Source organism: Macaca fascicularis, chromosome 16, assembly GCF_037993035.2.
Source record: "Macaca fascicularis isolate 582-1 chromosome 16, T2T-MFA8v1.1".
Lineage (NCBI taxonomy): Eukaryota > Metazoa > Chordata > Mammalia > Primates > Cercopithecidae > Macaca > Macaca fascicularis.
This window is the reverse complement of record NC_088390.1, coordinates 34884048-34910272: the sequence shown is the minus strand read 5'-3', so window position 1 is coordinate 34910272 and position 26225 is coordinate 34884048. Positions and strand designations below refer to the sequence as shown.

General features: G+C 44.8%; 1 protein-coding gene across 5 annotated transcripts in view; it reads right to left on the bottom strand.

The window, feature by feature from the left end:
- The window catches only part of TAOK1 (TAO kinase 1), a 167021-nt gene extending 141499 nt beyond the window's left edge, over positions 1 to 25522 (bottom strand). For 2 of the 5 annotated variants that reach the window (XM_045375198.3, XM_074018926.1), the window contains exons 1-2: positions 25052 to 25522; positions 24849 to 24917 (exon numbers count right to left, since the gene is read on the bottom strand). The gene's annotated coding sequence lies outside the window, so the exon portion shown is untranslated. Of the gene's footprint in view, positions 1 to 24848 lie in introns of all 5 variants that reach the window. The other 3 variants (XM_015438100.4, XM_074018927.1, XM_045375199.3) reach the window with 2 other exon arrangements.
- Between the last annotated feature and the right edge of the window lie 703 nt (positions 25523 to 26225).

The window sequence follows — 26225 nt, the reverse complement described above, 5'->3', positions numbered from 1 at the left end:
AGATGGGGTTTCACCAGGTTGGCCAGGCTGGTCTTGAACTCCTGACCTCAGGTGATTCTCCTGCCTCAGCCTCCCAAAGCACTAGGATTACAGGCATGAGCCACCGCACCTGGCAAAACTGTTCTTTAATGCAGAAAATTGAATAGACATCTTTCAATGCCAAGTCAAAGGGTAATATGTGAATATTTGAAGCATGAAAATCCTCCAATCAAATTATCTGCATTACAGTTTATAACTGTACATAATGGTAGAAGGGTTCCCATACACTTGCTTTCAGACAAAGTTTAAACCAGTTTCACCATATCTTCTCTTTTTAATTACCACAGTATTCTATATTTGTACCAGTTTGGCACTTGATTATATAGAAGAACCAAATACTTTACATCTTCAAACATTTTTCTTGCTAACTGAAGCAGACCTCTTTGAGAATTATGTTTATTTTATATTTGTCTACAGAAGATAAACAAATGGCCAATGAGCGCATGAAAAGATGCTCATCATCATTAGTCACCAGGGAAATGCAAATCAAAACTACAAAGAAGAACCATTTCACACTCAGTCACGGCTATAAAATTTTTTTAATGAGAAATAATTGTTGGAAGAGGATGTGGAGAAACTGGAACCTTCATATATTTTTGGTGGTAATGTAAAATGGTTCAGCCTCTATGGAAAATAGGTGGCCATTTCCTTAAAAAGTTAATGACCCAGCAATTTCACTTCTAGGTATACATCCAAAAGAACTGAAAACAATACATACTAATGTACAAGTATGTTCACACCAGCACTATTCATAGTAGCCAAAAAGTATAAAACAGCTGGGTGCGGTGGCTTACCGCCTGTAATCCCAGCACTTTGGGAGTCTGAGCAGGTGGATCACTTGAGCTCAGGAGTTCAGACCAGCCTGGGCAACATGGCGAAACCCTGTCTCTACTAAAAATATCAAAATTATCCTGGCTTGGTGGCATGCACGTGTAATCCCAGCTATTTGGGAGGCTGAGACAGGAGAATCGCTTTAACCCGGGAGGCGGAGGTTGCAGTGAGCCTAGGTCAAGATTATACCACTGCACTCCAACCTGGGTGACAGAGCGAAACTCCGTTCCCCCACCCCCGTGCAAAAAAAAGGTATAAAACAGCTCACATGTCCATTGACAAATGAATGGGAAAACAAACTGTGGTACATAAATACAATGGAATATTATTCAGCCATAAAAAAAAAAAATAAAGTAGGCCAGGCGCAGTGGTTCATGCCTGTACTCCTAGCACTTTGGGAGGCCAAGGCGGGCGGATCACTTGAGGTCAGGAGTTCAAAACCAGCTTGGCTATCATGGTGAAACCCCGTCTCTACTAAAAATACAAAAACATTAGCTGGGCATGGTGGTGTGTGCCTGTAATCCCTGCAACTCAGGAGGCTGAGGCAGGAGAATCGCTTGAACCCGGGAGGCGGAGGTTGCAGCAAGCTGAGATTGTGCCACCGCACTCCAGCCTGGGTGACAGAGCAAGACTCCATCTCAAAATAAATACAAATTAAATAAATAAATAAATAAAGTATTGGGCTGGGCGCGGGTAATCCCAGCACTTTGGGAGGCCAAGGCGGGTGGATCACTTGAGGTCAGGAGTTCAACACCAGCCTGGCCAACACGGTGAAACCCCATTTCTACTAAAAATACAAAAATTAGCCAGGCACAGTGGCTTGTGCCTGTAATCCCAGCTACTCAGGAGGCTGAGGCAGGAGAATCACATGGACCCTCCTGGAGGTGGAGGTTGCAGTGAGCCAGGATCATGCCACTTGCACTCCAGCCTGGGCAACAGAGCAAGACTCCGTGTCAAATAATAATAAAGTACTGATACATGCTCCACCATGGATGAAGCTCCAAAACACTATGCTAAGTAAAAACAGCCAGAAACAGGCCAGGCGTGGTGGCTCACACCTGTAATCCCAGCACTTTGGGAGGCTGAGGCAAGTGGATCATGAGGTCAGGAGATCGAGACCATCCTGGCTAACACAGTGAAACCCCGTCTCTACTAAAAATACAAAAAAATTAGCCGGGCATTGTGGCAGGTGCCTGTAGTTCCAGCTACTCGGGAGGCTGAGGCAGGAGAATGGCATGAACCCAGGAGGCAGAGTTTGCAGTGAGCTGAGACCGCGCCACTGCACTCCAGCCTAGGCAACAGAGCAAGACTCAATCTCAAAAAAAAAAAAAAAGAAGCCAGAAACAAAAGGTCAAATATTTGTATTTGTATACAAATGTTTGTATTGTACAATATTGTATGATTTCTTTTTTATGAAGTATCCAGAATAGGCAAATCCATAGACATAGAACAAAGACTGGTGATCATCAGAGACGGAAGAGACAGGAAAATAGGGAGCAACTGCTGTAATAAATGGGTGCAAGGTTTCCTTGAGGGTTAAGGAAAATGCTTTGGAACACACATGTGGTAGCTATACAACACTGTGAAGGTACTAAATGCCACTGAACCGTTTACTTTAAAATGGTTAATTTTGCTATTGTTTTTGTTTTTTGTTTTTGTTTTTTGAGACAGGGTCTCACTCTGTCACCCAGGCTGCAGTGCAGTGGCGTGATCTCTGCTCACTACAACCTCTGCCTCCTGGACTCAAGTGATCCTTCCACCTCTGTTTCGCAAGCAGCTGGGACTACAGACACATGGCCACCATGCCCAGCTAATTTTTGTACTTTTTGTAGAGACAGGGTTTCGCCATGTTGCCCAAGCTGGTCTGAACTCCTGAGCTCAAACAATCCACCTGTCTCAGCCTCCCAACATGCTGGGCTTACAGGCAGGAGCCACCAAACCTGGTCTAAAATGATTAATTTTATGTTATGTGAATTTCACCTCAATTTTTTTACGTTTAACTATTTGGGGTGGAAATATTTCCTAACTGTATTCAGACACTTCCATGGAGTCTTATTTCCCTTTTTATAAGGCAGACCACATTGAACCTAATTAATATTTCCTGTTGACTCAGGATCACCATTATGAGTAACAATGACTATGAGTAAGCCATTCCTCTTGTGTGTTAATTCTGAGTCTCAGTTGTCTCATCTGTAAAATGACATTTTTTGCTAGATCACAGGATCTTAATTTTTTTAGTCACAGATACCTTTGAAGACCCAATTAAGGTATGAATTCTTACCCCAGAAAAATGCACATGTACATATTCATACCAAATTGTACACAACCTCAGGAAGTTCATAGACCTACTGTAACCCATGCAAGCAATTCCCATGGGTTCAGCATTTCTGATTCTACTACGGTCTAATACAGTGGAATAGTATCAAGATTTATATGCGTTCATGAAGCTATGCTGTGCTTTTTATTTTCGTTATACAAATAGTTGCCCTAGTTCACTGCCAAATTATCTACTATAACTGCTAGCTGCTATCCAACACTTAAAGAACTTAAACTTTAAAAATTCAATTAGATTCTATCCAACAATTAGTACTGTATGTCCTATGGTAGCCATTAAATGGGAGGGACACAAAATAACCATAGTCCTAGTAAAAGCTAAGACAATTAAGTACTTACAAAAAAAGGAAAATATCTCATTAAGTACTAAACTGGGACACTGATAAATGAGCCAAAAAGAACTTAGAGAAGAACAAGGACAACATAAGCTGAAGCAGTTGGGGACAACTTCATGGAAGAGGATTGGAATGGACAGAGAGAAAGAAGAGATGAGACCAAAAGGGCACTAAAAGAGACATCATGAACATAGGCAAAGTGTGCTGGGCAGTAATCAGAAATAGGCTGTATCGGCTGGGTGTGGGGGCTCACGTCTGTAATCCCACCACTTTGGGAGGCCGAGGCAGGCAGATCACTTGAGGTCAGGAGTTTGAGACCAACCTGATCAACATGGTGAAACCTCATCTTTACTAAAAACACAAAAATTAGCCAGGCATGGTGGTGCATGCCTGTAGTCCCAGCTGCTCGGGAGGCTGAGGCAGAAGAAACACTTGAACCTGGGAGATGGAAGTTGCAATGAGCTGAGATTGTACAACTGCACTCCAGCCTGGGAGAGAGAGTGAGATCCTGTTTCAGAAAAAAGAAAGGAAGGAAGGAAGGAAGGAAGGAAGGAAGGAAGGAAGGAAGGAGGGAAGGAGGGAAGGAGGGAAGGAGGGAAGGAGGGAAGGAGGGAAGGAGGGAAGGAGGGAAGGAGGGAAGGAGGGAAGGAGGGAAGGAGGGAAGGAGGGAAGGAGGGAAGGAGGGAGGGAAGGAGGGAGGGAGGGAGGGAGGGAGGGAAGGAAGGGAGGGAGGGAGGGAAGGAGGGAAGGAAGGAAGGAAGGAAGGAAGGAGGCTGTATAGATATGGAGGGGTCAATCACAGATAATCTTAAGAAACAATGAAAACAATTACATGGAAAAATTCTTTATGGTAAAGAGTCAGAACAGATATGGAGGGATGGTTATGAGGGAGAAGGGACAGGAGGGAGCCTTCAGGAATGTTGGAAACTTTCCGTAACATAATCTTAGTAGATACATTGGTTAAAAAAAAAAATTCATTTAAGCATTTGTTTGTACATCACAACTGAAAAAAATAGACACAAAGAGTTGCCAGATTATGATATAGAAAGTACTTCCGTAGACCAGGCACAGTGGCTCACATCTGTAATCCCAGCACTTTGGGTGGTCGAGGCAGGTGGATTACTTGAGGTCAGGAGTTTGAGACCAGCCTGACCAACACCGTGAAACCCCATCTCTACTTAAAAAAAAAAAAAAAAAAAAAAATTAGCCAGGCATGGTGGCATGTGCCTGTAGTTCCAGCTACTTGGGAGGCTGAGGCAGGAGAATTGCTTGAATGTTGGAGGCAGAGGTTGCAGTAAGCCTAGATCCTACCATTGCACTACAACCTGGACAACAAAGTGAGACTCTGTCTCAAAAAAAAAAAAAAAGTAAAAAGAAAGTACTTTTGTAGGTTTGTAGAAGTAAAAAATAAGATACTACATAAGGAGATAAGTCTTATACCAATAGGTAAGGGGAACTGAAATGGGAGAGAAAAAGACAGCCTTTTAAGTAATGTAGAATTAAGATAATAGTACTAGCTGGCTGAGCACGGTGGCTCACGCCTGTAATCCCAGCACTTGGTGAGGCCTAGGCGGGTGGATCACCTGAGGTCAAGACCAATCTGGCCAACATGGTGAAACCCTGTCTCTACTAAAAAAAAATACAAAAACTTAGCCAGGAGTGGTGGCGGGCACCTGTAATTCTAGCTACTAGGGAGGCTGAGGTAGGAGAATCGCTTGAACCCAGGAGGTGGAGGTTGCAGTGAGCTGAGATCGTGCCACTGCACTCCAGCCTGGGCGACAGAGCGAGACTCCATCTCAAAAAAAAAAAACTAGCTAACACTTACGTAACACAATATGCCAGGCACTATTCTTTTTTTTTCTTTTTTTTTTTTTCTTTTTTGAGATGGAGTCTCACTCTGTCACCCAGGCTGGAGTGCAGTGGCATGATCTCAGCTCACTGCAAGCTCTGCCTCCCAGATTCATGCCATTCTCCTGCCTCAGCCTCCCAAGCAGCTGGGACTACAGGCATCTGCCACCATACCCGGCTAATTTTTTGTATCTTTAGTAGAGACAGGGTTCCCCCATGTTGGCCAGGATGGTCTCGATCTCCTGACCTCATGATCCGCCTGCCTCAGCCTCCCAAAATGCTGGGATTACAGGCGTGAGCCACTGCGCCCGGCGCCAGGTACTATTCTAAGAGCTACACATACAGGCTGGGTGCAGTGGCTCATGCCTATAATCCCAGCACTTTGGGAGGCCGAGATGGGCGGATCACCTGAGGTCAAGAGTTCGAGACCAGCCTAGCTAACATGGTGAAAACCTGTTTCTGCTAAAAATACAAAAAAATTAGCCAGGCATGGTGGCGTGTGCCTGTAATCCCAGCTACTCGGGAAGGTAAGGAAGGAGAATTGCTTGAACCCCGGGGGGCGGAGGTTGTGGTGAGCCAAGATCATGCCATTGTACTCCAGCTTGGCCAACAAGAGCAAAACTCCATCTCAAAAAACAAAAATAAAAACAAAAACAAAACTAAGAGTTATACATACAACAATGCATCTAATCCTTTTAACACTATGTGGAAAGTATTATTATTCCCATTTTACAGGCAATGAACTGAGGCCCAGAGATTAAGTGCTTTGCCCAGGCTCACATAACAATGACAATACCCATGACAACAAACTTTTTCACCACTTTACACCACATACGTATCCATAAATACACAACAAAACAAAAACAAACTAAAAATAGCAACAATAAGACTAGAACAAAAACAGGGACTAAAATGATACTTTTACAGATAGAGTGCTTCCAACAGCAATAGCCCCTTTCCCCATCCTATACATTCAATGTCAGCATCCCCGCCTGACTATAAACCTCACTGAGCAAACATATCATCTGCACAATCATCCTTATATCCCCTACTCCTAAAATAAGGCTACATACACAAACACACACACACACACACCCTCTCACAATAATGTTACAGATACTTGGAAAACAGAACAAAGAATGAAACACATTTCAAAAGAAGAAATCCCATGACTTCATAACCTTTTGTGTGAATATAGTTGAGAAAAGAGATTAAACAAATCAAAAATAATCCCAAAGTTTCTAATTTAGAGGACTTAGGGTTGGCAGAAATAAAAATATATGTCCATAAAAAAGCCTATATACAAATATTGCTAGCAATCTTATTCATAATAGCCAAAAACTGGAAATAATTCAATTATCAATCAACAAGTGAACAGATAAACAGTGATATATCCAAACACTGGACTATTACTAAGCAACAAAAAGAAATGACCTACTGAAACACACAACATAAATATCACAGCTATTATGCCAAGAGAAAGAAGCCAAACACAAAATTGCATACTGTATAATGCCATTTCTATGAAACTCTAGAAAAGACTAACCTCATTTATAGCAATAGAAATCACATCAGAGGCCTGGTGTGGTGGCTCATGCCTGTAATCCCAGCACCTTGGGAGGCTGAGGCGGGTGGATTGCCTGAGCTCAGGAGTTCACGACCAGCCTGGGCAACACAGTGAAACCCCGTCTCTACCAAAATACAAAAAATTAGCCAGGCATGGCACCATGTGCCTGTAATCCCAGCTACTTGGGAGGCTGAGGCAGGAGAATTGCTTGGACCCAGGAGGCGGAGGTTGCAGTGAACAAAGACTGTGCTACTGCACTCCAGCCTAGGTGACACAGTGAGACTCCATCTCCAAAAAAAAAAGAAGAAAGAAATCACATCAGTGGCTGCACAGCAATAAAACTGAAAAGAGACCGCAAAGGGGCCTAGGAAATTTTGGGGGGAAATAAAAATTACTCTATTATTAAAGTGATTGGTACAGCCACTGATCTGTATATTAAAAATTTGTGAAATTACTGCAAATAAATTATAGCTTGGTAAAACTGAAAAAACGTTATGGGCCAGGCACAGTGGCTCATGCCTGTAATCTCAACAGTTTGGGAGGCCGAGGCAGGCAGATCACTTGAGGTCAGGAGTTTGAGACCTGCCTGGGCAACATGGCGAAATCCCATCTCTACAAAAATTAGCCAGGTGTGGTAATGCACTCCTGTAGTCCCAGCTACTTGGGAGGCTGAGGTGAGAGGACAGCTTGAGCCCCGGAGACAGATGTTGGGGTGAGCTGAGATTGCGTCACTGCACTCCAGCCTGGGGGACACAGCAAGACCCTGTGTCAAAAACAAAACACAACAAAACAAACCAAAAAAAAAACCTTATGGCCAGGTGCAGTGGCACACACCTGTAATACCGCCACTTTGGGAGGCTGAGGCAGGAGTATCACTTGAGCTCAGGAGTTTGAGACCAGCCTAGGCAATACGGCAAGGCTAGGGAAGCATCAAGTCTGACTCATTTCTGTATCCTGGCACAGTATCTAGAAAATCTCTACAAAAAATCAAAACGTTAGTCAGGAATGAGTGGCAGCAAGCTCCTGCAGTCCCAGCTATTTGGGAGGCTGAGGCAGGAGGATCACTTAAGCCCAAGAGTTCGAGGCTGCAGCACATGCCACTGCACTCCAGCAGCCTGGGTGACAGAGCTAGACTCTACCTCAGAAACAAAACTAAGCAAAACATGTTATTAACATTGAAATAGGTAGGTAAACAAGGGGAACCTTTTGCAAAAGATTAAGAAGATGAGTTCAATTTAGATATGTTCACCCCAATGTGTCTTCTAAAAGAGTAAGATACCTCAGTTGGACATTGTGGCTCACGCCTGTAATCCCAGCACTTTGGGAGGCCAAGGCAGGCGGATTGCTTGAGCCCAGGAGTTCAAAACCAGCCTGGGGAACATGAGGAAACCCCATCTCTACAAAAAATACAAAAATTAGCCAGGTGTAATGGTGAGCACCTGTAGTCCCAGGTACTAGGGAGGCTGAGGTGGGAGAATCACCTGAACTTGGGGAGGTCAAGGTTGTAGTGAGTCATGATTGTGCCCCTGCACTCCAGCCTGGGCGACAGTGAGATTCTGTCTCAAAGAAACATAGAAATAAAAATAAAAATAAAAAAAGATTATCTCAGTCAGGCAATTGGGTATAAAGGATGGAGTTGGGGAGGAAGCAGGAAGAGAGAGAGACAGAAAAGCACTGTGTTAAGAGACACCTACTATTAAAAGCAGTCAGAAAGAATAACCAGTAAAACACAAATTTTTTTTTTTTTTTTTTTTTTTTTTGAGACGGAGTCTCGCTCTGTCGCCCAGGCTGGAGTGCAGTGGCGCGATCTCGGCTCACTGCAAGCTCCGCCTCCCGGGTTCACGTCATTCTCCTGCCTCAGCCTCCCGAGTAGCTGGGACTACAGACGCCCACAACCGCGCCCGGCTAATTTTTTGTATTTTTAGTAGAGACGGGGTTTCACCGTGGTCTCGATCTCCTGACCTTGTGATCCGCCCGCCTCGGCCTCCCAAAGTGCTGGGATTACAGGCATGAGCCACCGCGCCCGGCCAGAAATACAAATTTTAAGAAGAAAGACAGTCAGACATGGTGTCTCATGCCTGTAATCCCAGCACTTTGGGAGGCCAAAGCAGAAGAATGGCTTAAGGCCAGGAGTTCAAGACCAGCCTGTGTAACACAACAAGTCCTCATTCCTATATATGCCTGTAGTCAGTCCTAGTTCCTCAGGAGGCTGAGATGGGAAGATCACTTGAGCCCAGCAGTTCAAGGCTGAAGTGAGCTATGATGGCACCACTACACTCCTGCCTGGGCAAAGGAGTAAGACCCTGTATCTAAAAAAAGAAAGAACTGTAAGAGGTACTAGGAATGTTCTCTATCTTGTTCTTAGTGGTGGTTACATGAACATATACATCTGTAAAAATTCAACAGGCTTACACTTCATATTTATGCACTTTGTTGCATTAATTATACCTCAATTAAACAGTTTAAAAAAAAGAAAAATGGCTAAGCATGGTAGCTCACACCTGTAATGCCAGCACTTTGGGAGGCTAAGGTGTGAGGATCACTTGAGCACAGGAGTTCAAGACCAGCCTAGGTAACATGGAGAAACCCTGTCGCTACAAAAATTAGCTGGCCATGGCGGTATATGCCAGTTGTCTCCCAGCTACTCAGTTGGGGGGCTGGGGGTGGGTAGTGGACTCCTGTGGTCTCAGCTACTTGGGAACCTGAGGTGGGAGGACTGCTTGAGCCAGGGAGGTCAAGCAAGGCTACAGTGAGCCATGACTGTGCCACTGCCCTCCAGCCTAGGCAAAACAGTGAGATCATGTCTCAAAAAAGAAAAAAGAAAAGAAAAAAGATATGGCCCAAAAGTACCTTTTCGGCTTCATTTTGCCAGACATCCATCCCAAATCACATAAATAACCTATAGCCACAAATGATCAGTTATCACCCTCTTCAATATTGATCGTTCATGCTCTCAGGTATATAATACCCTTTGCACTTTTATTTTTTTTCAAGACCCATACAAAATCTCACTCCCTCAGGAATCACTACTCCTAAACACCCCTTAACTCTACCTGTATAACAGCTAAATAAATGGTTCTCAATCGGGTGATTTTGCTCCCTAGGGGACATTTGGTAATAACTGAAACATTTTTTGATCATCACAACCAGGGGTGATGCTACTGGCATCTAATGGGTAAAAGCTAGTGATGCTGCAAAATATCCTATAATACATAGCACAGATCCCCACACAATGAATTATCCTAGCCAAAATGTCAATACTACCACAGTTGGGAAACCCTGCATTACACTATTGTACGTATTTACTTGCAAGCCTGTATCCCTACTAAACTACAAAATGGAGGGATCAATTCTTACTCTTTGCTGTATACTGGCGCAGTATCTAGAAAATAACACATCAAAAAAATTATTAATAAATACAGATGTGTCATTACTGAACCTATTTTAATAACCACACTGCCTAGAATGCTGCACTCAAAAAATACAAAAATACGTGTGTCATTGCTGAATCTTACTTTGATATGAAAGCTACATAACTTACTGGCTACACTTACTGGTGGTCTTTTTTTTTTCTGAGATGGAGTCTCGCTCTGTCTCCCAGGCTGGAGTACAAAGGTTCAATCTAGGCTCACTGCAAACTCCGCCTCCCAGGTTCAAGCAATTCTCCTACCTCCGCCTCCTGAATGGCTGGGATTACAGGTGAGAGACACCACACCCAGCTAATTTTTGCATTTTTAGTAGAGACGGGATTTCGCCATGTTGGCCAGGCTGGTCTCAAACTCCTGACCTCAGGTGATCTACCCACCTCAGCCTCCCAAAATGCTGGGCTTACAGGCATGAGCCACCACGCCTGGCCTAAACTTGTGGTCTTTAAAAGCAAATTCCATCAATCACTATTCTGACTTGGTGCATAGGACATACCAACAAATTACAAATTATAACTATGTGAGTATCTCAAAAGAGCATTAAATTGAAATTGATTTCCAAATTTACTGCAGCATGAGTAAACCAACTGGCTTAATGACTGTGTTCCAAAAGGATTTTTAAAAGGACACTGTTTTGTCAGGGCATGGTGGCTCACGCCTGTAATCCCAGCACTCTGTAATCCCAGCACTGTGTAATACACAGGCCAAGGCGGGTGTATCACCTGAGGTCACGAGTTTGAGACCAGCCTGACCAACATGGTGAAACCCCGTATCTACTAAACATACATACACACACACACACACACACACACATACACACACACACACACACATACACACACAAATAAGCTGGGCCTGGTGGCACATGCCCGTAATCTCAGCTACTTGGGAGGCTGAGGCAGGAGAATCGCTTGAACCTGGGAGATGGAGTTTGTAGAGAGCCAAGATCATGCCATTGCACTCCAGCCTGGGCAACAAGAGCGAAACTCCATCTCAAAAAAAAGGACGCTGTTTCAAAAATTTTTTGAACACATCTCATAGTGCCATTTGAATAAAATTGAGTAAAATAATGGATACTAAAATCCAGGCTATCATTTCACCTAACTTTAATAAAATTTATGTTAAAATACAGAATGGTAGTGTACTTTAACATATTGTCAAAAAATTAGACACAAGGTCTCACTGTTGCCCAAGCTGGAATGCAGTAGCACTATCATGGCTCATTGCAACTCCATCCTTCTAGGTTCCAGCAATCCTCCTGCCTCAGCGTCCTGAGTAGCTGGGACCACAGGCACATGCCACCATACTTGGCTAATTTTTTATTTTTAGTAGAGATGAGGCCTTACTATGTTGCCCAGGCTGATCTTGAATCCCTGGGCTCAAGCGATCCCCTTGTCTCAGCCTCCCAAAGTGCTGGGATTACAGGCAGAAGATACCATACCCAGCCGAAAGTTTTTATATCATAATTATTTTACTTATTTTAGCAAATATTTCAGGCCAGGTGTGGTGGCTCATGCCTGTAATCCTGGCACGTTGGAAGATTGAGCTGGGTGGATCACTTGAGTCCAGCAATCCAAGACCAGCCTGGGCAACATGGTGAAGCCCTGTCTCTACTAAAAATACAAAAAAATAGCTGGGTGTGGTAGCACAGGCCTGTGGCTACTTGTGGGGCTGAGGCAGGAGGATCACCTGAGCCCAGGAGATCAAGGATGCAGTGAGCTGTGATCCTACCACTGCACTCCAGTCTGGAGTCTTACAACAGGTTCTTACAAGAGTAGGACCCTGTCTCAAAAACAAAACAAAACAAAAAAATCTCCCTCCCACACACAGAGAAATATTTGATATCTCAACACTGTTTTATTTTTTACATGCCCAGCCAACTTTTTCATTCTTGATTAAAGATTAATGGCATTATTTTACAGAACTAGACATTCATACATAAAACACAAAAATACTTTGTCACTACCTAAACTGAAGATAAAATGATCTTTTAATTTCTCCATTTTCAAATTATTTGTTCTTTTCTAGAGAATTAAAAAGTCATTATCTCTAATAACTACATGTCAAAGTAAAGAATCTAGGCCAGGCATGGTGACTCACACCTGTAATCCCAGCACTTTGGGAGGCTGAGATATGAGGACTGCTTCGGTGCAGGAGGTCAGGGCTACACTGAGCTGTGATTGTGCCACTACACTCCAGCCTGGGAGACACAGCAAGACCCTGTCTCAAAAGAAACACAAAAAACAAAAAACAATCTGAAAGTGAGCACATTATATTGCTCCTCTGGGACTCAGAACTCTATTCTAGTAAATAAAACCAACTGAAATACCATACTCCTATCATGTAATGAGCCCTATAAAACACCATCATCATCTACCATTTAAGCAGTAGGAGATTACTTAAATACTATATATTAAATAAAACAACATATACCATACAAAGTTTCTGTACAACAATGAAGAACAAAGTTTCCTCACCAAGTACAGTCAAGGATATGGATACTTTTGGCAAAGAGACAAAGCTTTTCCAATTTTCAGTAACACTAAATTCCCCAAGTCTAAAAACGGAAAAACCTTGACCTTGTTTAGTAATGCTGTTCATCAACTTTTTCTGAAACCTCTTTCTCAGTCTCATGGGAATAAATTGTAACAAATCAATCCAAAATACAAACTAGAAGTTTATAACTACTATCATGAGTGAATTAAAAACATCAACTAAAACATAAATATAATGGTTAGATGTAACACATTGCAGCACGCTGATTTTTTTTTTTTTTTTTTTTTTTGAGACGGAGTCTCGCTCTGTCGCCCAGGCTGGAGTGTAGTGGCTAGATCTCAGCTCACTGCAAGCTCCGCCTCCCGGGTTTACGCCATTCTCCCGCCTCAGCCTCCCGAGTAGCTGGGACTACAGGCACCCGCCACCTCGCCCGGCTAAGTTTTTGTATTTTTTAGTAGAGACGGGGTTTCACCGTGTCAGCCAGGATGGTCTCGATCTCCTGACCTTGTGATCCGCCCGTCTCGGCCTCCCAAAGTGCTGGGATTACAGGCTTGAGCCACCGCGCCCGGCCTTTTTTTTTTTTTTTTTTGAGACAGAATCTTGCCCTGCCACCCAGGCTAGAGTACAATGGCATGATCTCAGCTCACTGCAACCTCCACCTTCCAGGTTCAAGCGATTCTCTTGCCTCAGCCTCCCTAGTAGGTGGGATTGCAGGTGCCTGCCTGCCACCACGCACAGCTAATTTTTTTTTTTTTTTTTGAGAATAAGTCTCACTCTGTCTTGATCTCTTGACCTTGTGATCTGCCCACCTCGGCCTCCATTCTAGGATTACAGGCGTAAGCCACCGTGCCGGGCCTAATTTTTTTGTATTTTTAGTAGAGACAGGGTTTCAGCATGTTGGCCAGGCTGGTTTTGAACTCCTGACCTCATGTGATCCACCCACCTCGGCCTCCCAAAGTGCTAGGATTACAGACGTGAGCCATCACGCGCGGCCTGGTACTTTTTAAGTACGCTTTATATACTTAATTAGTCACATAGTAATTTTATGAACAGACATATTTCAATTCAATTAAATCTATATATGTCTCTAAATAAAATAAAAATAAAAGACATTTTCTTAATATCCTCCAAATAAAGAGTTTTCAGCCAGGCACGGTGGCTCACACCTATAATCCCAGCACTTTGGGAGGCTGAGGCAGGCAGATTGCTTGAGCTCAGGAGTTCGAGACCAGCATTGGCAATGTCACAAAACCTCATCACTACAAAAAATACAAAAAAATTAGTCAGGTATGGTGGCGCATGCCTGCAGTCCCAGCTACTTGGCAGGCTGAGGTGAAAGGTCACCGGCCCAGGAAGTCGAGGTTGCAGTGAGCCATGATTGTGCCACTGGACTCTAGCATAGGGAAGGGGAGTGAGATCGTCTTAAAAAAATAAACAGATAAAAAATAAAAAGTCTTCTTTTTTTAAAATTCTGCAATTCATGAGAAACTGCACTCACACATAGGGTGTGACATTAGATATCTGATAACACATGTTCCTTAATACAAAAACCTCAGAAGTTACCATGATTACCCAAAACTACTGGTACCCTGCCCAGGATCTTTTAGGCAAAGTCCTTGCTATCTCCCAAGCTTTGAAACCCAGGAAAGGTAAATATACCCAATATGACCACTAAATGGACTACAGATGAATCAATAGAGATTGAAGAAGAGTTGTTGAAAGAAAAAGGAAAAAGCAAAAATTGAAACAAGCATACTTCAGAGACAGAAGATTAGAAGTAAAAGGGATGAGGTAAAAAAATTTTAGGCCAGGCACAGTGGCTCACCCTTATAATTCCAGCACTTTGGGAGGCCAAACAGTGGCCTCCCACTGTTATAACAGTGTAACCAGGTACCCAGAACATATAAAAATGTGGCAAACTGCTGAGCGCAGTAGCTTACACCTGTAATCCAAGCACTTTGGGAGGCCAAGGCAAGAGGATCACTTAAGCTCAGGAATTTGAGACCATGCTGGACAACATAGCGAGACCCTGTCTATACAAAAAAATTTTTTCAAAAATTAGCCAGGTGTGGTGGTGCACACCTGTAGTCCCAGTTACTTAGGAGGCTGAGGTGGGAGGATCCTTTGAGCCAGGAAGTAGAGGCCGCAGTGAGCTATGATCACACCACTGCATTCCAGCCTGGGCAACAGAGCAAGACCCTGGCATCAAAAAAAAAAAAGAGGCAAACAAAAGTTTCCCATAATAATGTTTACCCTTACTTTATGCACCATACTAACACTCCCCATCACTTTTTAGAATTGTTATTGTGACTCACTAAATTGAATTTACAAGCCATTAATGGACCACAAACTAAAGTTTGAAAGCACTGGCTTAGAGGAACTAAAAATAATAGGAAAGTCCTTGTCTTCCTATGAATATCTAGCTTGAGAAAACTATTCAGAAGGTGGAATTCTCCCAGGGCTGATATGTTGTCTTATCTGGCACAAAATAATCACTTAAAGTTTGTTGAATTAATACATTTTGGAACGTAAGGCACTTTCAAGGTAAGGACACACCCACAAAAGATACCTAAATAAAACCACTTAGAAGAACATGGGTACTCTGAATCCCTTCAAAGCCAGGGATGGTAAAAAAAGTTCCAGAAGGTAGAAGAGGGATACCAAATTTTTCTTAAATAAACAAATTAAGTACTGGAAAAGAAATGTTGTTTTTTGTTTTTTTGGTTTTTTTTGAGACGGAGTTTTGCTTTTGTCTCCCAGGCTGGAGTGCAATGGCATGATCTCGCCTCACTGCAACCTCTGCCTGGTTCAAGTGATTCTCCTGCCTTAGCCTCCCAAGTAGCTGGGATTACAGGTGCCTGCTACTACACCCAGCTAATTTCTGTGTTTTTAGTAGAGATGGGGTTTCATCACATTGGTCAGGATGGTCTCGAACTCCTGACCTCAAGCAATCCACCCGCCTCAGCCTCCCAAAGTGCTGGGATTACAGGCCTGAGCCACCACACTCAGCCTGAAACGTCATTTCTTAAGACAAGCTTTATATCCAACAAAGGAAAAAGAAAACCTGTGATAAATTAAAAACTCCCATCAGAGGTGGGCACAGTGGCTCCTGTCTATATCTCACCACTTTGGGAGACCAAGGCAGAAGGATCACTTAAGCTCAGAAGATTAAGACCAACCTGGGCAACATAGTGAGACCTCGTCTGTACTAAAAATAAAAAAAAATTAGCCAGGTGTGGCGGTATACGCCTGTAGTCCTAGCTGCTGAGGTGGCTGAGGTGAGAGGATCACTAAGTCCAGAAGATTGAGGTTGTAGTGAACTTTGATTTCACCACTGCACTCCAACCTGAGTGACAGAGTGAGAATCTATCCCAAAGATAGAAAAAAAATCCCATTAAGTACTACATAGTAGTTCATTATAGGTGCAAAAAGTTACTAAGCTACATTGATATTCTAACTATTTCTTTCAAAAATACATGTCAGACTCCAAATACATAAATATCTCCGGGCGCAGTGGCTCAGGCCTTTGGGCTCATGCACTTTGGGAGGCCGAGGCAGGCAGATCACAAAGTCAGGAGATCGAGATCATCCTGGCTAACACGGTGAAACCCCGTCTCTACTAAAAATACAAAAAAATTAGCCAGGCATGGTGGCAGGTGCCTGTAGTCCCAGCTACTTGGGAGGCCGAGGCAGGAGAATGGCATGAACCGAGGAGGTGGAGGTTGCAGTAAGCCGAGATCATGCCACTGCGCTCCATCCTGGGCGACAGAGAGAGGCTCCGTCTCAAATAAATAAATAAATAAAAATAAATCCAATATCAAATCAAAATTATATAATGCAACTCATCCTTAAATATTAGACTCTCCCCAGCACTTTGGGAGGCTGAGGCAGGTGGAACCATTTGAGCTCAGGAGTTTGATACCAGGCCAGGCAACATGGCAAAATCCCATCTCTACAAAAATTAGCTGGGCGGTGGCATTTGCCTGTAGTCCTAGCTACTTGGGAGCAAAGGTGGGTGGATCACTTGAGCCGGGGAGGAGGTCAAGGCAGCAGTCAGCCAAGATCGTGCCACTGCACTCCAGCTTGGGTGACAGGAGTGAGACCCCGTCAAAAAAAAAAAAAAAAAAGAAAAGAAAAGAACATTCTCTTTATGTACTAATAAACATTTACATTAGGCAGCAAATGTGTGATAGCCAACAATTTATTGAGTGTTAGCATGTATCAGGCAGTAAGTTAAGTACTTTGCAAGCATTATCCTGTTTAAACAACCCAGTATATACTACCTTCACATTAAAGGGTGCGGTGGCTCACGGTGCGGTGGCTCACACCCGCCTGTAATCCTAGCACTTTGGGAGGCCAAGGCAGGTGGATCACCTGAGGTCAGGAGTTAGGAGTTCAAGACCAGGCTGGCCAACATGGCAAAACCCTGTCTCTACTAAAAATACAAAAACTTTAACCAGGTGTGGTGGCACACACCTGTAATCTCAGCTTCTCAGAGGCTGAGGTAGGAGAATCATTTGAACCCGGGAGGCGGAGGTTGCAGTGAGCCGAGATCATGCCATTGCACTCCAGCCTGGGCAACAAGAGCAAAATTCCGTCTCAAAAAAAAGAAAAGAAAAGAAAAGCTGGGCGCAGTGGCTCATATCTGTAATCCCAACACTTTGGGAGGCCAAGGCAGGTGGATCACCTGAGGTCACAAGTTCATGACCAGCCTGACCCACATGGAGAAACCCCATCTATACTAAAAATACAAAAAATTAGCTGGGTATGGTGGCGCATACCTGCAATCCCAGCTACTTGGGAGGCTGAGGCAGGAGAATTGATTGAACCTGGGAGGCGGAGGTTGCAGTGAGCGAGATCATGACATTGCACTCCAGCCTGGGCAACAAGAGCAAAACTTCGTCTCAAGGGGAGGGGAGGGGGGAAGGGGAGGGGGGAAGGGGAGGGGAGAGGGAGGGCAATGGGAGGGGGGAGGGGAAGGGGAGGGGGAGGGGAAGGGGAGGGGAAGGGGAGGGGAGGGGAAGGGGAGGGGAAGGGGAGGGGAAGGGGAGGGGAAGGGGAGGGGAGGGGAAGGGGAGGGGAAGGGGAGGGGAGGGGAAGGGGAGGGGGGAGAGGAAGGGGAGGGGGGAGGGGAAGGGGAGGGGAGAGGGGAGGGGAAGGGGAGAGGGGAGGGGAGGGGGGGAAGGGAAGGGAGGGGGAAGGGAAGGGAGGGGTAGGGGAGGGAGGGGGAGGGGAGGGGAGGGGAGGGAGGGGGAAGGGAGGGGAGGGGTAGGGGAGGGAGGGGATAGGGGAGTGGGTAGGGGAGGTAGGGGGTAGGCGAGGGGGTAGGGGAGGGGAGGGAGGGGGAGGGGAGGGGAGGGGAGGGGAGGGAGGGGGAGGGGAAGGGGAGATGGGAGGGGAGGGGGAAGGGGGAGGGGAGGGGTAGGGGAGGGAGGGGATAGGGGAGTGGGTAGGGGAGAGAAGGGGGAGGGGGAGAGAAGGGGAGGGGGAGGGGGAGGGGAGGGCAAGGGTGGGGGGAGGGGAGGGGAAGGGTGGGGGAAGGGGAGGGGAGGGGGAAGGGAGGGGAAGGGAGGGGAGGGGAGGGGAGGGGAGGGCGAGGGGAGGGAGGTGAGACATAAATAGTTAGATAAATAAGTTACCACAGGCCTGGCACTGTGGCTCATGCCTGTAATCCCAGCTCTTTGGGAGGCTGAGGAGGGAGGACTGCCTGAGCCCCCATGAGTTTGAGACCAGGTTGGGCAACATAGAGACCCCGTTTCTAGAAAGAAACTTTAAAATAAGCCAGGCATGGTGGCACAGGCCTGTAGGCTCAGCTACTCATGGCTTAAGCCCAGGAGGTAGAGGTTGCTGTGGGCTATGACTGTGCCACTGCACTCCCACCTGGGTAACACAGCAAGACCCCATCTCAAAAAACATAAACAAACAAAACACGAAAAAGTTACACATTTACACTAGTAAATGGTGACATATATATTTTTTGGGGGGGAGGGGGATGGAATCTCACTCTGTTGCCCAGGCTGGAGTGCAATGGCAAGATCTTGGCTCATTGCATCCTCCGCCTGCTCAGTTCAAGCAATTCTCCTGCCTCAACCTCCTGAGTAGCTGAGACTACAGGTATGCTCCACCATCCCCGGCTCATTTTTTGTATTTTTAGTAGAGACGGGGCTTCACCATGCTGGCCAGGCTGGTCTCGAACTCCTGACCTCGTGATCTGCCCACCTTGGCCTCCCAAAGTGCTAGGATTACAGGTGTGAGCCACCACGCCCAGCCAACATTAATATATAGTAAGCGCCAATTTTATTATTAATAGCTGCAAACCAGAAAGTTTTGTTCCATCCTATTATTTGATTAACATTTCTCAGAAACTAAACTTTGAATGTCTTTCTAAATGTTGCAGTAATTCATCTACTTTTAAACCTGCATAAAACTATTTGATCGAATAATTTTATCAAAAGGAAAAATTAGCCCCTTCTCAGCTTTAAAGATAAATTAGATGGTAATTAAGTGTCATTATATTTAAATAATAACCTACAGCATAACGGTCACTGGCATTTTTAGGAGGCTGTAGTATATCTATTATGGAAGGCACTTACTAATTTATACTTTTATTTACTTTATTTACATGCCAGGTACTTACCATTTTAAAAACTCTTCCAACTTTTATAGGATAATTAATTTTGTCATCAAAAAGGTACAGCCTTAGACTGTATTTTAGAACAAAAAGTCTGCTTCTGGCACAAATAGAATAGACTGATACAGAAATAACTGTTACCAAATGATGACAGAAACATCCCAATTGAAAATAATTGTTGCGGCCGGGCGCGGTGGCTCATGCCTGTAATCCCAGCACTTTGGGAGGCCGAGATGGGCGGATCACGAGGTCAGGAGATCGAGACCATCCCAGCTAACACAGTGAAACCCCGTCTCTACTAAAAATATAAAAAAAATTAGCCGGGCGTGGTGGCAGGCGCCTGTAGTCCCAGCTACTCGGGAGGCTGAAGCAGGAGAATGGCGTGAACCCGGGAGGCGGAGCTTGCAGTGAGCTCAGATCAGGCCACTGCACTCCAGCCTGGGTGACAGAGCGAGACTCTGTCTCAAAAAAAAAGAAAAAGAAAATAATTGTTGCTAGTCCCTCCACACAACTTTTTAATTCATGTAGATTTTTAGAAGGTATGAGACATCTTTAATGAAATTAAACATCAATTTTTAATTACTAAAAACTAAAATACTTTAACAATGGAATACAATGGAATGAACTAATACAGGTTGTATCCTCTCACATTTTATAATAGGAAAACCTGAAGAATAATTTTTAAAATCCAGCCATTAGTAATAAGTACAGAAGTCAGGCCGGGTGCACTGGTTCATGTCTGTAATCCCAGCACTTTGGGAGGCCAAGGCTGAGGAGTTCAAGACCAGCCTGCGAAACATGGCAAAACCCCATCTCTACAGAAAAAAAAAAAAAGATTAGCCAGACATGGTGGCATGTACCTGATGTACCTGTAGTGCCAGCTACTTGGGAGGCTGATGTGAGAGGAGCACTTGAACCCAGGAGGCTGAGGCTGCAATAAGCTGTGATTACCCTATTGCACTCCAACCTGGGTGACACAGCAAAAACCCTGTCTCAAATTTAAAAAAAAAAAAAAAAGTCCACATACCTAAAGGTAAGTGAGCATATGTTGGTACTCTGCTTAATGAACTTCTCAATTTTATGCGAAACTTTACTAGAGAAATAACACTTTTTTATTTGTTTCATTTTGTTTTGAGATAGAGTCTCGTTCTATCGCCCAGACTGTCAGGCAGTGGCACAATCTCAGCTCACTGCAATCTCCACCTCCCGGGTTCAAGTGATTCTCCTGCCTCAACCTCCCCAGTAACTGGGGTTACAGGCACCCACCACCATGCAGAGCTAATTTGTTTAATTTTTGTACAGACTGGGTTTCACCATGTTGGCCAGGCTGGTTTTGAACTCCTGACCTCAGGTGATCCGCCCACCCTGGCCTCCCAAAGTGCTGGAATTACAGGCTTGAGCCACCACGCCGGCTTCTGTTTTGTTTTTAGACAGTCTCACTCTGTCGCCCAGGCTAGAGTGCAGTGGCATGATCACAACTCACTGCGGCCTCCATCTTCTGGGCTCAAGCAATCCTTCCACCTCAGCCTCCCAGGCAGTTACAACAATCATGCACCATCACACCCCATAATATTTTCATTTTTTATTTTTTGGAGATAGGGTCTCACTATGTTGCCCAGGCTGGCCTCAAACTCCTCGGCTCAAGTGATCCTCCTGCCTCAGCCCCCAGCATACTGGGATTATAGGCATAAACCACCACACCTAGTCCCTGTTAATTAAAAAAAAAAATTTTTTTTAGAGACAGGGTCATGCTATGTTGCCCAGGCTGCTCTTGAACTCCTGGCCTCAAGCAATCCTCCCACCTCAGCCTCCCAAAGTGCTGGAATTACAGGCCTGAGTCACTTCGCCCAGCCCAGAAATACTTTTTTGAAGAGATTCGTTCATATATGATCCTCATCCAAACATCAGCCCTCAACTAATATGTACCAAAAATGCTCCTCATTTATAAAAGATTAAATTAGTATGAGTGCAATTAGTTGTTATAATAAAGACCACTGAAAACAAAACAGAGATACAAATGAAAAAATTAAGTGATTTTAATATACAAATAAGCCAAATGCAAAACACAGAATTTATTTCCAGGTGAAAGACATGAAAGACAGATTAATCTCAACTCTAATTTCAAAGCCAACAATTGACCCCTAGGTAACTTCTGGATTTACTAAATATTCATGTCTACTAAGAACTGGCAAATTATTAAAATAAATCATACTCATGGTTAGTTATGAGCATCCAGTCTTTCTAGTATCCTGTTAACTAATGAGTTGTTTTCTTATTGTTAAAATGGCATCGTAACATGGGCCCAAATATCATATATATACCTTGTTATACAGAAAGCTTATTTTATATCACTACCCATTCAATTACCTGCCATATCCGCACTTCTCCCAAAATCGACATTATAAAAAATAGAATAATTATTTTCTATTCAGTGCACTCACATTTTTGATCCTGTACATTGCTGTATTTCTTTAAAACCTCTCAGAGTTTAAATTTGTTTGCAATACTATCCTTTAGTTTAGAAGCAATGTTTTCTTACTGTCAAGATAATCTTAGACTATTAAAAGCCTTTAAATTCAGTTGATTCTCAGAAATTCTTCCACCTATAAAACATGAGAATTATAACCAAATTAACAAATCAGATATCAGAATGCCAAAAATTAAGTCATTAAAAGAGAATCCAGTGAAAGAGCCAGTTGTGAAAGAACAGGAAGTGATTTACACTGCCATTTTGTAGATGAACTATTTAGAAACATAAGAAGTGCCATACTAATCTGGAATCAACTCAGACTAACAGCTCTCAGCATTTTCTTTCTGACAGTGGCATCAGAGGTCATCTGAAATAACCCTCAGGCAATTTTTCCTTAATAATGTATTTAATTGATCATGAACATATTTTTCTACTTTTAGGCAACATTCCTACCAGCTCTGAAAAAGAGTTTTTTTTGTTTGTTTTTTTTTTCAGTTGTCCTGAAGAGTACTCCTTAATTATAGCATGCTGAAATATAGCAAGTAAATAGTTAACCTACACCCTGTGTAAATCCTTTAAGTTTTGTAGCCTCTATTGATAAATCCTCTCTGCCTGCAACTTTCCAAGGTAAAAGCAGTCACTCTTTACTGAGCAGTATGCTTCGATCAACACATGCTAGTATATATGAATTAATTATCAACAAGCCATAATACGGAGAATTAGACTTCCTGGCATAATTTGCCATAATGGAGAAAACTCTACGTATCAACAACATGCAGCTTTGTCCCATGAAATAAATACCCAAATGAATAGTGTTATTTCACTTCAATGAATTGAGATGACCATTAAAAGGCAATAAAGAAAGCAAAGAGAATTCCGTCTTCTGAGGAAAAAAATAAATAAAATTTATTTAACGAACCATGTCTCCTACATCAAAATCATGATATAAAATGACAGAAACTAAATTAGTGCCTGGCCCTACTACTAACATCTTTAAATCCCTATCTTAAAACAGGTTTCAAAATGCAACAAACACACCAAAAAAGCTCTATTGGACAACATTTAATGACAACATAAAATGCAGATGGCATTTGGAAATATTTAAAAATAAGTCACTAAGTAGAGCTGAAAACACTAAATACACCAAAGACAACTCATCTGTACACATTTTAGTCTTCTTCTTCACTTTGGGAAAAAATAATTTAATTCTACTAATAGTCATATGTGGAATATTTTAAAATCACATCACCAGTATTTACTAAACACTTAAAAAGAAAAAAATGTATCATCAGTACATGGAGACTTGAAAACTACTCTGGTCACAAAAAGCACTTGGCAGCACATTTCCAGAATGTTTAAATTTTTATTTATTTCTACTCAACTAAGAACAAAACCAACAAGTACTACTGTAAATCAGATAAGATGATCTGCTTTCAGACAAATATGATAGGTAGCAAAAGAAGTGAAAAAATGACTGACTACAGAAAACAGATCACAGAATAATTAAGCAGATTAATAAGAACAAAGCAACAGCTGCAGAAAGGTTTGTAACCCAACCATTTTCAAAAAATTCCAATTTCAATATTATACAAAACAGTATTAACCCTAAAAATTCGCAGCTTAGGGAGAAATGCCCATCAGACAGGCTGTCTGTATGTAATAATCGTTAATAATTTTTTTTTCTTTTTTTGAGACAGAGTCTCGCTCTGTCGCCCAGGCTGGAGTGCAGTGGCACCATCTCGCCCCACTGCAACCTCCGCCTCCCGGGTTCAAGCGATTCTCCTGCCTCAGCCTCCCGAGTAGCTGAGACTAAAGGCGCCCGCCACCACGCCCGGCTAATTTTTGGTATTTTTAGTAGAGACGGGTTTTCACAGTGTTATGGTATCGATCTCCTGACCTCGTGATCCGCCCGCCTCGGCCTCCCAAAGTGCTGGGATTACAGGCGTGAGCCACCGCGCCTGGCCAATGAACTACAAAAGTCATAGAAAAAGAAAAGGGAAATGAGGATGAGGAGGTACAAAATTATTTTATTGAATTCTAATTAAAACCCAACCTGCTCACAAAAAAATGTCAACTCAGACATCTCTCAAAAAGAGAGACACCAAAACTGTTCTAACAGAAGAGGAGTCCCTCTCGAGAGGCCATATCCTCCAACAATAACACCAGGAGCAGATACACTTCCCATGGACAGATCTCAGGGGAAGAGTATTAAAACGGTACTGTCATCGATTTAAAACCAAAGGAAAAAGAGTAACCTTTTAAAGGGAAGCGCCATTACTTCCCTCTCCTGCTCCCCCTCCCTTCTGTGTATACATGAGTCTGTGTATGAAGAAACTGCCTTGGACTTCTGCAGCATTGCAGTAGACTAGAGGATGGGGAAGGGGGAAGGGTAGGGGGAGAGAAACGCTTCCATCACCCCTGCAGAAGAGGGGTATAGATTTCCTGTGCTAGGGGGTGGAATCCACCCAGCAAGCCACTCAGAGCAGTCTCCCTTCCCAAGAATACACAGACACTACAAAGGAGAAGGAGCGGGAGGAGCAGAGGCACCAGAGGGGAAAGGGACCTCGCGCCTTTAAACCGGGGTGCACATCAAGCCAGTCTCCCTGTGAGAGCCACACCTTCCTCGAAACATCCCCCTTCCAACACCCCTTCCGGTGACCCTCAGGAAAAAGGAATGGAATTGCTCTCGCCCCTTAAAACGGGAGGGCGCCCAGCTCACCAGCTTCTTCACCCCACCCACAGAATCACAGACCCTCCTTGTCTCCCTCCCCCACCCCACCCCCACATTCCGTCTTCCACACACAGGCCCGAGTGGGCCGAATTTCCCCGCCCCCCTCCATATCTCCCTTTCCCAAAGCAGAGGTGCCCTTACCCTTTCGCCGACAGGTCTGGGGCGGAGCAGGCAGGCGCAGCCCCCGGCAGCGCTCTGGTAGCCGCTACCCTGGAGGGTGAGGAGTGAGGAGGAGGAGGGGGCCCGGCGACAGACCGCCGCCCCCCCCCCCACAAGAGCCCCAGCGAGCCGCCCAGCCCAAGCTCTGCAACAAGGGGCGGCGGGGGGGGGGGCGAAGGGACTACCGGGGTCGAGGAGGCGCCCTTAGCGCTTGGGCTCAGTTAAGATGGCGCGGGGAAGTGCCGGGAGCCGTAGCCGCCGCTGCCGCCTCGGGGGAACCGGCCCGGGCCTCGGCCGCCTCTCGTCCTCACACAGCCGAGGCCCTCTCGGTCCCCCGCCGCGGCCCCTCGGCGGGCGGGCCCACGCGCAGCCCTCCGCCACCACCACCACCCCTGGGAAGGGGGCGCTCACAAAGGGAAGAGAGGCCGCGGGCCGGCCGGCGGACGGTGGGGCGGGGTCCCCCGGGGCTGGGAGGCTTCAGATGTTCTCGAGTGCCTAGTGCGCTCGGCCCGCGAAGGGCGCAGGGCGAGCGGGACCCCTCCTCTCTCCTCAGGCAGGCGGCGGCACCGACTCACTCTCTTTGCCACCCTCCCTCTCTCTCCCCGAGCCCTGAAGCCACAGAGCCCGGCCGCTGCCCAGGTTCCCCCCCTTTCCCCGACACCACTCCCCTCCTCCCGACCGTCAGCCCCGTCTCTGATCTCGCGAGATTTCCCGCCTGACAGGCCCGACCCAGCGCGAGACACGACTACATGCGCGCGCGCGCCATCACAGGAGCGCGCAACGCTTGCTATGGGCGGAGTTGTCCCGGTGGCCCGGAGTCCCAGCCTCTGTCCAGCATACCCTCACTGAGTTCAGGGAGCTTCTAATGCCATGCGGGCATCAGGTGCACTCATTTCACCCCGGAGATCTGCAGAAGGGTTTATCTGCACTCCCCTTCCTTCCGGCTTCCCACCTCCAAAGCCCGCCACTGATCCTACGAATAAGTTTGCCCTGGAGTGTGGAATATCCCATTCCTGCACAACTTGGTTCGACACCCCCTCCCCGGTGGGATTCAGAGGTACACTGGGCAGCGCAATCAGTATGCAGTTGAGTTTTTGAGATTCTAATAGTTGATAGTAATTCTTGGAACGACAGTAAGACTTGGAAATACAGATCTAAGCCACCCTATATATTGGTGATGGTAGAAAAGAGATAACTTCTTGAAAAGTGTCTGTGGGTTTAGTAAGTTGAGTAATGAGAAGTTTTGGAACAAGAGCAGCAAACAAACTAAAGACTCCAATGCAGAGAAGAAGTACAGTTTATATTCTTTTATCTCAAAACTTTTTTTTTGTTAAGGGAAAACCCCTTCAGTACTTATTC